This window comes from Phoxinus phoxinus (assembly GCF_949152265.1).
Source record: "Phoxinus phoxinus genome assembly, chromosome: 12".
Lineage (NCBI taxonomy): Eukaryota > Metazoa > Chordata > Actinopteri > Cypriniformes > Leuciscidae > Phoxinus > Phoxinus phoxinus.
The window spans coordinates 34,443,719-34,455,448 of record NC_136887.1 but is presented as its reverse complement, the minus strand read 5'-3'; positions in this window follow the sequence as shown (position 1 = coordinate 34,455,448).

Genomic DNA, 11,730 nt, shown 5'->3' with positions numbered 1-11,730 from the left:
CACTCACACACACGCTAACTCAGACATACATACACTCACTGACTCACACATACATACACTCACTCACTCACACATACATACACTCACTCTCACACACGCTAACTCAGACATACATACACTCACTCACACACACGCTAACTCACACATACATACACTCACTCACTCACACATACACTCACTCACACACACGCTAACTCAGACATACACTCACTCACACATACATACACTCACTCACACACACGCTAACTCAGACATACACTTACTCACACATACATACACTCACTCTCACACGCTAACTCACACACACATACACTCACTCACACACACATACATACACTCACACACACACACATACATACACTCACTCACACACTCACTCACACACGCTAACTCAGACATACACTCACTCAGACATACATACACTCACTCACACACACATACATACACTCACACACACATACATACACTCACTCACACACTCACTCACACACGCTAACTCAGACATACACTCACTCACACACACGCTAACTCAGACATACACTCACTCAGACATACATACACTCACTCACACACACATACATACTCACACACACATACATACACTCACTCACTCACTCACACACGCTAACTCAGACATACACTCACTCACACACACGCTAACTCAGACATACACTCACTCACACACACGCTAACTCAGACATACATACACTCACTCACACACACATACATACACTCACACACACACATACATACACTCACTCACACATACGCTAACTCAGACATACATACACTCACTCACTCACACATACATACACTCACTCACACACACATACATACACTCACTCACACATACGCTAACTCAGACATACATACACTCACTCACACACACACATACACTCACTCACACACACGCTAACTCAGACATACATACACTCACTCACACACACACATACACTCACTCACACACACACACGCTAACTCAGACATACATACACTCACTCACTCACACACACATACGCTAACTCAGACATACATACACTCACTCACTCACACACACATACATACACTCACTCACACACACATACATACACTCACTCACACACACATACACTCACTCACTCACACATACGCTAACTCAGACATACATACACTCACTCACTCACACACACATACACTCACTCACACACACATACATACACTCACTCACTCACACACGCTAACTCAGACATACACTCACTTTCACACACGCTAACTCAGACATACATACACTCACTCACTCACACACACACACATACACTCACTCACACACACATACATACACTCACTCACACACACACTCACTCACACACACATACATACACTCACTCACTCACGCTAACTCAGACATACACTCACTCACACACGCTAACTCAGACATACATACACTCACTTTCACACACGCTAACTCAGACATACATACACTCACTCACTCACACACACATACATACACTCACTCACACACACATCATACACTCACTCACACACACGCTAACTCAGACATACACTCACTCACACACACGCTAACTCAGACATACACTCACTCACACACACGCTAACTCAGACATACATACACTCACTTTCACACACGCTAACTCAGACATACATACACTCACTCACTCACACACACATACATACACTCACTCACACACACGCTAACTCAGACATACACTCACTCACACACGCTAACTCACACATACATACACTCACTCACACACACATACATACATACACTCACACATACATACACTCACTCACTCACACATACATACACTCACACATACATACACTCACTCACACACACGCTAACAATTCATCAGGACGCATGACGACAGTGTTTCTCTCTCTCTCTCTCACACACACACACAAGTTATCAATTCATCAGGACGCAGGAAGACTCTCTCTCTCTCTCTCTCTCTCTCTCTCTCTCTCTCTCTCTCTCTCTCTCTCTCTCTCTCTCTCTCTCTCTCTCTCTCTCTCTCTCTCTGATTAGCAGGGGCTGAAGGCTACGTCTGACTTTTCCTCCCACTGATGGTCTTTGAGTTTGACGCATTGCATGTTAAATACTGTTTCTTTATAAAGACACTCGAAACTTGTTGTTCTGGTTGTGCCTCATGATCATCACGCAGACAGTATTCAGTCTCAAAGCAAACTCTGGGACGAACAGCAGCTCGAGAATGAACTTTCCCTCCACAAGACCTTCAGTGGAAACAAACGAGCCTCTCGGCCGCGCGCGTATCACATGCACGCCGCGTCTCGCGCCCGACAACATTCAGATTTATGAGCATTAAAAGCTTCGGCTGGCATGCATAAGTCATGAGCGCGGGCATGTTCATAGTTAGCGGTAATTCACTGATATGTCAGAGGTTTTGAGAGACAATAACTTCACAGAGAGCTGGTGAATGCTGTAGATAACGGTTTACATGGACAACTTTTGTTTCAATCGGACTGAATTCACTCCGATTGATGAATCTGAATGTTTTGTGTTTACATTAACGCTAAACACGTGATCGAGTTGTTGTGCGCGTTTATATGATACGTCACTCAAAACTTCGAATATAGCCTACAGTTTCCTGCTGTTCACACATACTAACTATCTTACATCGGTTCTTTATTTGTTTTAAACAGACTTAATATTTATCAATTCTAGTCATAATTTGGAGACAATGAAGATATGAACCGTTGTGCCGTGCTGCTGATCATGCCCAAAACCAGTCGTCTGTGGATAAATCTGAAACCAGACTGGTGGGGACGTTGTCCTGCTCCACTTCACAGGGAAAGGAGGATTATAGAATTACGGGAAACTCATTTATACGATACGACACATTATTCAACAGAAGAACAGCTCGTTCTGCGCGTCACACATCCTTGCACATGCGCAGTCCTCCTTTCACTTTCTGTTTTCAATCGGATCACGTGTTATGTTCTCTCGATCGGATTAGAAAAGGAATAAACCCTTTCAATATCTAAATTTCATTCGGATCGATTAAGGTGTTAACATGAAGGCTTTTCAGGCCGATTGCGCCGCCAATCCGATTAGCCTACTAACAGATTATTTGTTTGCATGTAAACTCAGCAAGGCGATCGGGAGGGACGCGCGTGTTAGGATTTCGGCACGGATCTCAGCTCGTTCTGACAGACGCTTGCCTCGGGTTCTGACAAGGACAGGCAGCGCTAACCTTTCCACCAATCGCAACCTGACAGTTGATCATTCACATGCAAAACGGAGGCATTCATCACGGACCGCGCGAGTCCTTCATTCACACTGAAGGCTGATTTATACTTCTGCGTCGGGTGTACGCCGTAGTGTACGTCGTAGGCTACGCACGTAGGCGACGCCGTCGTGAGCATTTATACTTCTGCGTTTATGTCTGCGTTGCTCTGCAGTTACATCGCCGAAACGCTAGTTGGCGGGGGCGGGTTTTAATGTTCCACTAGATTCCTCGTGGTTGTTTTGATTTGGCTAATACAAGCAATGGCGACTGAAAGAGAGCGGATCATGTTGGAGCGGGAGCTTATCGAGTTGGAAAAACAGTACATTTTAGTGAAATTTCTGAATTTACAGAACTTCTGAATTTAAAAATGGCGGGCGGTGCAGAAGAACCATAGACCGTATATAAGATGGACACAGCGACCCCATAGACTTCAACGGAGAAAAGTGAAGCCCATTTGAAGCACTCACTTCCTGATCGCCAGGCGAACTGCGCAGGCTCAAACTGAGCTTGGTGACGTGAGCAACGTGTCTGACAGCTGTCAGTCTTCTAGTAGCTGTGCCGATGGAAATCTGAATCATTCCCTTCCGAATCTCGCAGAGACGGAGAGCGTGAGTATTAGCTGTCCATGAGCGAACTGTAGGAGCAACTTTATCACTCTATGGGCTTCTCCCTTGACTTTATCGGACTTTATGCCCCCACGTCCCCCCGATTGCTTGTGAGCTTCTCCGCCGGTCTATACGGTAATTTCTCTACAGTGCGACAGAGAGTCGCGTGGGTTATGACGCAATCGTTAGCCTATTTTTACAAAAACGGCTTCTACAGGGCCATAACGTAAGGTACAAGGTAATGGAGCATTTTATACATTGTCGAGTTTCTTTAGAAATAAATAATGGACAAATGGAGTCTTTGGACGCCTCAGATGTAAAGTTATTCGCTGTCAAAGTGACGCAAAAATGAATGGGAGTCAATGGAATGCTAACAGCAGGTGAAGTTCTGCTACAATGGCGGCGCCCGCGGAGGCTTCAGTTTCCGGCGGATGGATTACCCCCTTGAGAAGAACACGCCGGAAACGCGTAGGAGGAAACGCAATGCTACCAAGCCGACCAATCACAGATCTTGCGGTCCGCGTCGTTGCGACGTGTAGTTACATTTTTGAGGAGGTGCGCGTCAGGGTACGGCGAAGGGTACGGCGTATGGTACACGTCTATGAGTATGCTACGCCGTACCTACTGCGTGGACCCGACGCAGAAGTATAAATTGGCCTTGAGGCGCGCGCCGTTTTCCCAGAAGCCTCTGCGTCAAAGACGTCCACTTCTTCTGGAGAGGGTGCCCACCTTTCACAGGACTGATAAACACAACTGTGGCATCATCACTGAGAGTTGGCTTTTTGTGCTCGAGTAACTGTGGCTCGAGAACTGTGGCTCGAGTAACTGTTGTCTGCGTTGTGAAGAACGGGATCTTATATTCATCTCTGATAAAGAACAAATAAAAGCAGCCTCTTTGTGAATGAGGGTCGTCCTTGTTTCCTAAAATAATCATGATGTAGCCTACACTTGTCATCATGGGCTTCATTTCCACTTATATATGCATATATATTCCACTATTACTCCACAAAAATAGCTCAAAAAGAGTAAAATTACTTAAATAACCCCACAGATAAGTAAAATAACATAGGCTAATACACACAAATTAGAGTGAAAATATCGACATAAAGGCAACAATTATCTTAAATAAGATTAACATGAGCCCAAAATAACTTCACCTCTCCAGTCCATCACCAATGGAAAGAGGAAGGGGAGGAGACAGAACAGTTAGTTTGTGACATCATCACATCAATTAAAGGGGAAAGCAGTCATCTCAATCAGGCAGGTATATCAGGTACATGTAAATTAACAATTTTGGTGTGAATTCTAACAAACAATACATACATGTATTTTAACAGTGTACTTTCTGTGTTACACTCGCAATGAAGCTGGAAACTGGGATTTTTCTCTATTCGAATCCCTCATTTTGACTATGATTGAGCTATTCTTGGAAAATAAGGTCACGTCAACATGCTGTTTCTTTCTATATCTCAATTTTATCTTTCATAACTCAGTAATTTCTTTGATCAGGCACAGTGAAGGACATCATATTTTGAGATGGTTATACTTTAGCTCTCCTAGTAGTAGCCTAATTTAGATAAAAGGTGAATCTGACCTAAATTATAAGCACTTTAAAATACTTACAATCGGATAATAAGAATTCTCTGTGGTCTGTTCTGGCTTAAAGGAACACTCCGACTTTTTGTGACTTTAGCCTATTCACCGTATCCCCCAGAGTTAGATAAGTCCATACATACCTTTTTCATCTCCGTGCGTGCCGTAACTCTGTCTGACGCACCCACCGCTAGCCTAGCTTAGCACAAAGACTGGAGGTAAATGGCTCCAGCTAGCATACTAATCCAAATAAGTGACAAAATAACACAAACATTTTCCTATTTACATGTTGTGGTTTGTATAGTCACAGAGTGTGCAAAAAACAAAGTCACATGAGACACAGACATATTTTAACCGTATAAACACTGGAAACTATATTCTCTGAAGGCGAAGCACTGCTACTTGGGCAGAGTGATAACCGCAGCACCTGAGACGCGCCGTGCTGAGGAGCAGAGAGTTCGTTCAGAGCGCGTCTCAGGTGCTGCGGTTATCACTCCGCCCTATATTCAGGGAATATAGTTCCCAGTATTTATACGGTTAAAATATGTCTGTGTCTCATGTGACTTTGTTTTTTGCACACTCTGTGTACACACACACACACACACACACACACACACACACACACACACACACACACACAATAGTAAATACATCACTGATGATGTCCCAGCGCATCCTTATATTCAGTTCTTATTTGATTTGCGGCTCCTTTAAATAAAGTTTTAAAAAAATCACGCATTCTAAAATCTACGTCAGAGCGTCAGAGAGTCCCCGAATCTCACGGCGTCGATGGCAGGGCGGCGAGAGCAAATTTTGCCGCTCTCGCCGGCGGCGGTGTGAACGTACAGTTAGGATATCTTTCAACTAGTATAAATGTATAATATACTGTTATATTATTTATTAATAATTTAGATTTTTTTTATATTTGTTATGTGTGCAATACATTAAATTTTTGCATGTACTTATATTTTCATACATGTTTTATGTTTTTTTTCTGCTAGATTTGGCTTTCAAGTAACTGTTGATATACCCTTACTATAGTACAGTAAAGTCAAATTTACAATAATCTATGAAACGCCCAACATAATAAATTAACGTTACAATTCTACCAGATAAATAAAAATTGTGGGAGTTCTGTAGAGTGTTTGCAGGCTTTGTTCAATTCACCTTTGGCTAAGCCCCGCCCCCCTTAGTTACTGTTGCTACCTCCGACAACTTCATCTGGGCTCTGGTTTGGTATCAACATGGCTTATGCTGTGACGGCTCTTCCTGCTGGAATTTTATCAAACTTTTATAAAGCAGCAAATAAAGTGTCCGATAGAAGTAGGCAAAAAGGGCTGCAAGATGCGTTCGAAGGCTATTCAAGACATAACGTTACGGTGAAACGCAAGCAGCAACAAGGCATCCAAATAGAGGCAAAAGCATAACGGTCACAGTCAAAAAATGAACCACCGCATATCCTGATGGAGACGGAGGCTGTGACTCACAATATCAGGAGCAACACTGTTCATGCAGAGCTGGTCTCTATTCACTTCTATAATCGTTATTATTTACAAAGCAAACGGACTACGCGAGTATAAAGTTGTATTTATTAGCAGCGTGTGTCAACAATTAGGGCAGAGAACCGAAATCATAACCTAAACCAGCATAAAACTGTCTAACTAGTGTAACTTTACAGTAAGGTTAAAAGCTAAATGTATCTTAGAGACAAAAGTGTGTTGTTGATCTCGAGGGGTTTCGCTGACTGAGGACGTCCACACAGTTTAATCCAAAGACGACACTTGTCAGTATTTAACTTCGGTTTTGGGAAGGGAAAAAAACGGACCCCCCTCCAACCTCTCTGGGAAACGCGTATCTGTGTTACAAATGCCCCAGGCACAACGTTTAACCATATTTTTAATAAAACGACGACGTAATAGCCTGCCGAGACCAAAAATATGAGCTGCCTGCGTTGAAGTCAATGGAGCGCCGTGAAAAAGTGTCGGACCCTCTGTGTGAGCTGGTTCTTGGCTGCGCTGTGATTGGTCAATCTACATTCTAGGGCGTGGCTTAGCCAAAGGCGAATTCGATTTTTCTTTATTTGAAAGGGGACAGCGTACATTAATGAACATTAAAACAATGTAAATGTACCCGAGTTAGCTCAAAAGTGCTAATTTTCATCAATAGTCTCCCGGCCAGGTGTAAAAAAGGTTGCCTTAAAAATAATCACAAGTCTAAAATCACAAGATAAAATTACATACAACACATTGTGGATGTATAGAGCGACCAAGATGCTCAAAGAAATAGGCTAACCAACGCTGACGCACTAATACAAGAGACTAGCAATCATTTAAATCAGGGGGCTGGACGGCTCACCGGGGTGAAGATGTGCGAGAGGTTTAGTTCCTGGCAGACGATAAGATGCTGTTTAAATGACAGCTTCCCCACAAGCACATCAATCCTCTGATATACTGAGAACAGGGGCGTTTTTATCCACTGAATCAACAAGCAACAATTCTACATTTCTCTAAATGTCATAATCATATGTTAACAAACAAGTATTCATTACTTCAATGCGCTCATTGTTTCGGCCTTAAATTATTGTTTAAATTAAGACATTTTTAGCTAACTGTGATTTTGTATATTTTCTGAAATACATAACTTAGATAGTTAATACATAACAGATCACTCTAAATAGTAATGTGCCATTTTCTGTAAAGCTGCTTTGAAACGTATTGTGAAAAGCGCTATACAAATAAATGTGTATTGAATTGAATACATTTTTCCCCAAACACCCGTTAATTTCTGTAAGCCGCGCTATATTGGTCCAATGAGGGTTTCCAATAACACGGGAAGGTTTCTTGCGCGTTCCGTCTTTCCAGCATCTCAAAGTAATTTGGGTTAAATGCAATACATTTCTCATATGTATTTACTCGTTATTTCATCTGACTCCATAAATGAAAGGTTTTGATAATATCTATGCATCACTAAAAGTGAGCGAATGTTTGATTATTACTTTTAGACTATTAAATGAACAAGGTCAAAATCAGTTTGAATAATCAAATGTAACAATTTATTAAATCAGGTATCAGGTCAATTGTATAATCAATTCAAAGATAATCAATATAAAACATGAATAAAAAGAAGAGATGCGAACCCAACCTGATGCAAATTCATGAGGCTGGAAGTCTCGGTCACTCCCAGCCATCACGGGCCAGTCTAGATACAGAAAAGCCCAGATTCCTCTGCTGCATTCCATTAAATAGCCAAAACCTCTTTCATATGTTAACAATGGGAATTTACATTCAGAGTTGACACCTTTTAGGGGTAGGAGACCATTTGCCAGAGACAACCTTCCTTTGTGTGCCAGTTTCTCTAAACTTCTCAAAACCTGATTTCTTTTTGTTTAAATTAGTTGGAAATTAGACATTTGTACCACTCACTCTGAGACATTAAAAATGATACTAAACATAATAATCATTCACATTAAACCACATATATATTCTTGTGTGAGTCTTTAGGCGTGAAAGGGAGTGAGGCTGCATGGGGGAGGTCAGATGTTAATTTCCAGCAAGGTTCTTTGTTTCATAGACCAGTCTATCTCTCCAACCAGTTTCTCCAGCCTTACATTTCCTTGATGGGTCTTTTTAGAAACTGAGGCCCATTTCAAATAAAAGTGAAACATGGAAAAGTCCCTCGCCAACTTGACGAACTCACTTCAAAATCGTGGCGGAAATTCAGTGCTTAGGGAAGTTTGCGAGTGTATGTTAAACTCGGTTTACGCAGATCTTCTTCTTCAGTTGTTTTTGGCTCCAGAGATGCTGTGGGATTTCAGAAGATCCATAATAGCGCCCCCTACCATATAACACTGAAAACATGGGATTGCTGGAAAAACTCAATGACGGGGAAAAAGTTAATACCATGGACTGTAAAAAAACATGGACGTAGTGTGTGTGACGTCACCCGTAGTGTTTCTGAAGAGCGTTTTGAAGCCCAAAGTGGGCGGAGCCGGCCGTCGCCATCTTGGCAGCGTCACTCCCGGATAAACGTAAATGTGCAGCGAGGCGGATTAGCTGAGGTGACGTGACGCTAACAGACAAACGGCTAGTAGTGACATCAGCGGCAATCCACCTGTCACTCAAGAGGCCACGCCCTTAATTATGCAGAACTTTAAGGCTTAATATGATTTAAACGGATGAGTTATTAAAATATTCACCCCCTCACAGTCGTCATGAAGGGCAACATTAACTATATAGACTAAAACCACTTTTAGCACCAGACTGTAAACATGTTTATTTCTGCTGTAAAGTTGGACATTTTAACATGCGGGTTTATGGGATTGACTTTCTTCTGCAGCCGGTCTCTAGTGGCCAGTCCATGAACTGCAGTTTAATCACTTCAGTGTTGATTCAGGAGAGAGACCGGAAGGTTGGCGCTTGGCTAGACTGCTTGCTTTTTTTTTTTTTATCCCATTCAGGGTCATTCACTCGTTTTTAAAAAGCTAAACTTCCTTTAACTTTAAACATGGCGGATCGACTGTGTACAGCTCACTCAGGGGGAGGAGCTAAGCTAATAGGGTGGATTCCGTCACCAGAAGTGGGCGTGGCCCGTTGTGACATCACAATGTATAAAAAACACAAACAACTCGTGAGACACTTTTGGGGAATATAAAAAAAAGGTGGATTTTTACCATTACAGGGTGGTTATACACACATTCATGACCAATAATAAGCAGGCTACACTTTTTAAAAGTATGCTGTAGTGTACTTCTTTCTCACGAGGGTTTATAGTGCCCTTTTGAGCTTGGAAATCTCTCTTTAACATTATAATGATATTTGGACATAAAAAAAGAGTGTTGCTGTATGTTTAGCCAAAGATGCCACTCCAGCATCTCCAGACGCTCATCTAGGGAAAAACATCCGGCTTAAGTCACTTCCTGCTTAAGTAACTTCCTGCTTAAGTCACTTCCGGCTTAAATCACTTCTGGCTTAAGTCACTTCCGGCTTAAGTCACTTCCGGCTTAAGTCACTTCCGGCTTAAGTCACTTCCTGCTTAAGTCACTTCCGGCTTAAGTCACTTCCTGCTTAAGTCACTTCCGGCTTAAGTCACTTCCGGCTTAAATCACTTCTGGCTTAAGTCACTTCCGGCTTAAATCAATTTTGGCTTAAGTCACTTCCGTGTTGAATTCAGAAGAGAGAGAGAGAGAGAGAGAGAGAGAGAGATAGAGGAAGGTTCCTGCTTGGTTAATACACAGTCCTGGTTTTTTTCTGTGCATGTTTTTCCTGGCTAAACCAACACCAATCCAACAGGGAATTGTTACATTTCAAGGAATCTCTCCATGTTTGTTAGTTATTGAAAGTTTCAGGAGCGGTCAGACATGATTAACCTCACAACGGCAGTGCACAGTGTCACATGTTCATCTGAGCTCTGCAGATCGACTGATTGAAGTGTGTTCATCCTATATTCAGGTGTGTTTGTTCTGTGAGTCTATATCTGGAGAGAATATTCTCCATCGCTGCGGGTCAGTCTCCATGACTACAGCTGTGTGTGTGTGTGTGTGTGTGTGTGGGCTGATCCTGATTTATATCTGAGGTAAATTTAGGATTAGCTCTCAGCAGTCATTCTCCTCTGCTGTTTGTGTCTGTCAGGTGTTTGCTGGCATTATACTCCAACAATCATCATTCTCCCTTCCCACCAGACTATAGAATAATATATACCATAGAAAAGCATGCACATTTTTATTATTTTTTGGTGCAAACTGTTTAATGGTGAAATAAATTCATATTTTTATTCAGTAAGGATGCATTAAATTGATCCAAAGATAACCTATTTATAATAATATTACAAAATATTTCTATTTCAAACAAATTCTGTTCTTTTGAACTTTCTATTCATCAATGCATCCTGAAAAAAAAATCACAGATTCCACAGAAATATGAAGCAGCATCAACATTGATCATAATCATAAATGTTTCTTAAGCATTAAATCATCATATTACACTGATTTCTGAAGGTCATGTGACACTGAAGACTCGAGTAATGATGCTGAACATTCAGCTTTGATCACAGGAATAAATTACTTTACTATATATTCACATAGAAAACTGCTTGTAATAATATTTCAGTTTTAACTGTATTTTTAAAAATGAATGCAGCCTTGGTGAGTAATAGTAAAACATGAAAAATAATCTTACGCCAAACTTTTGAACAGTTGTGTATTAAAACTTTATGAATAATAATATTAATAATTTAATAATGTGTGCATTGTCTAGTGAGTGGTGCTTGGCTGTGCAGAAGTCACT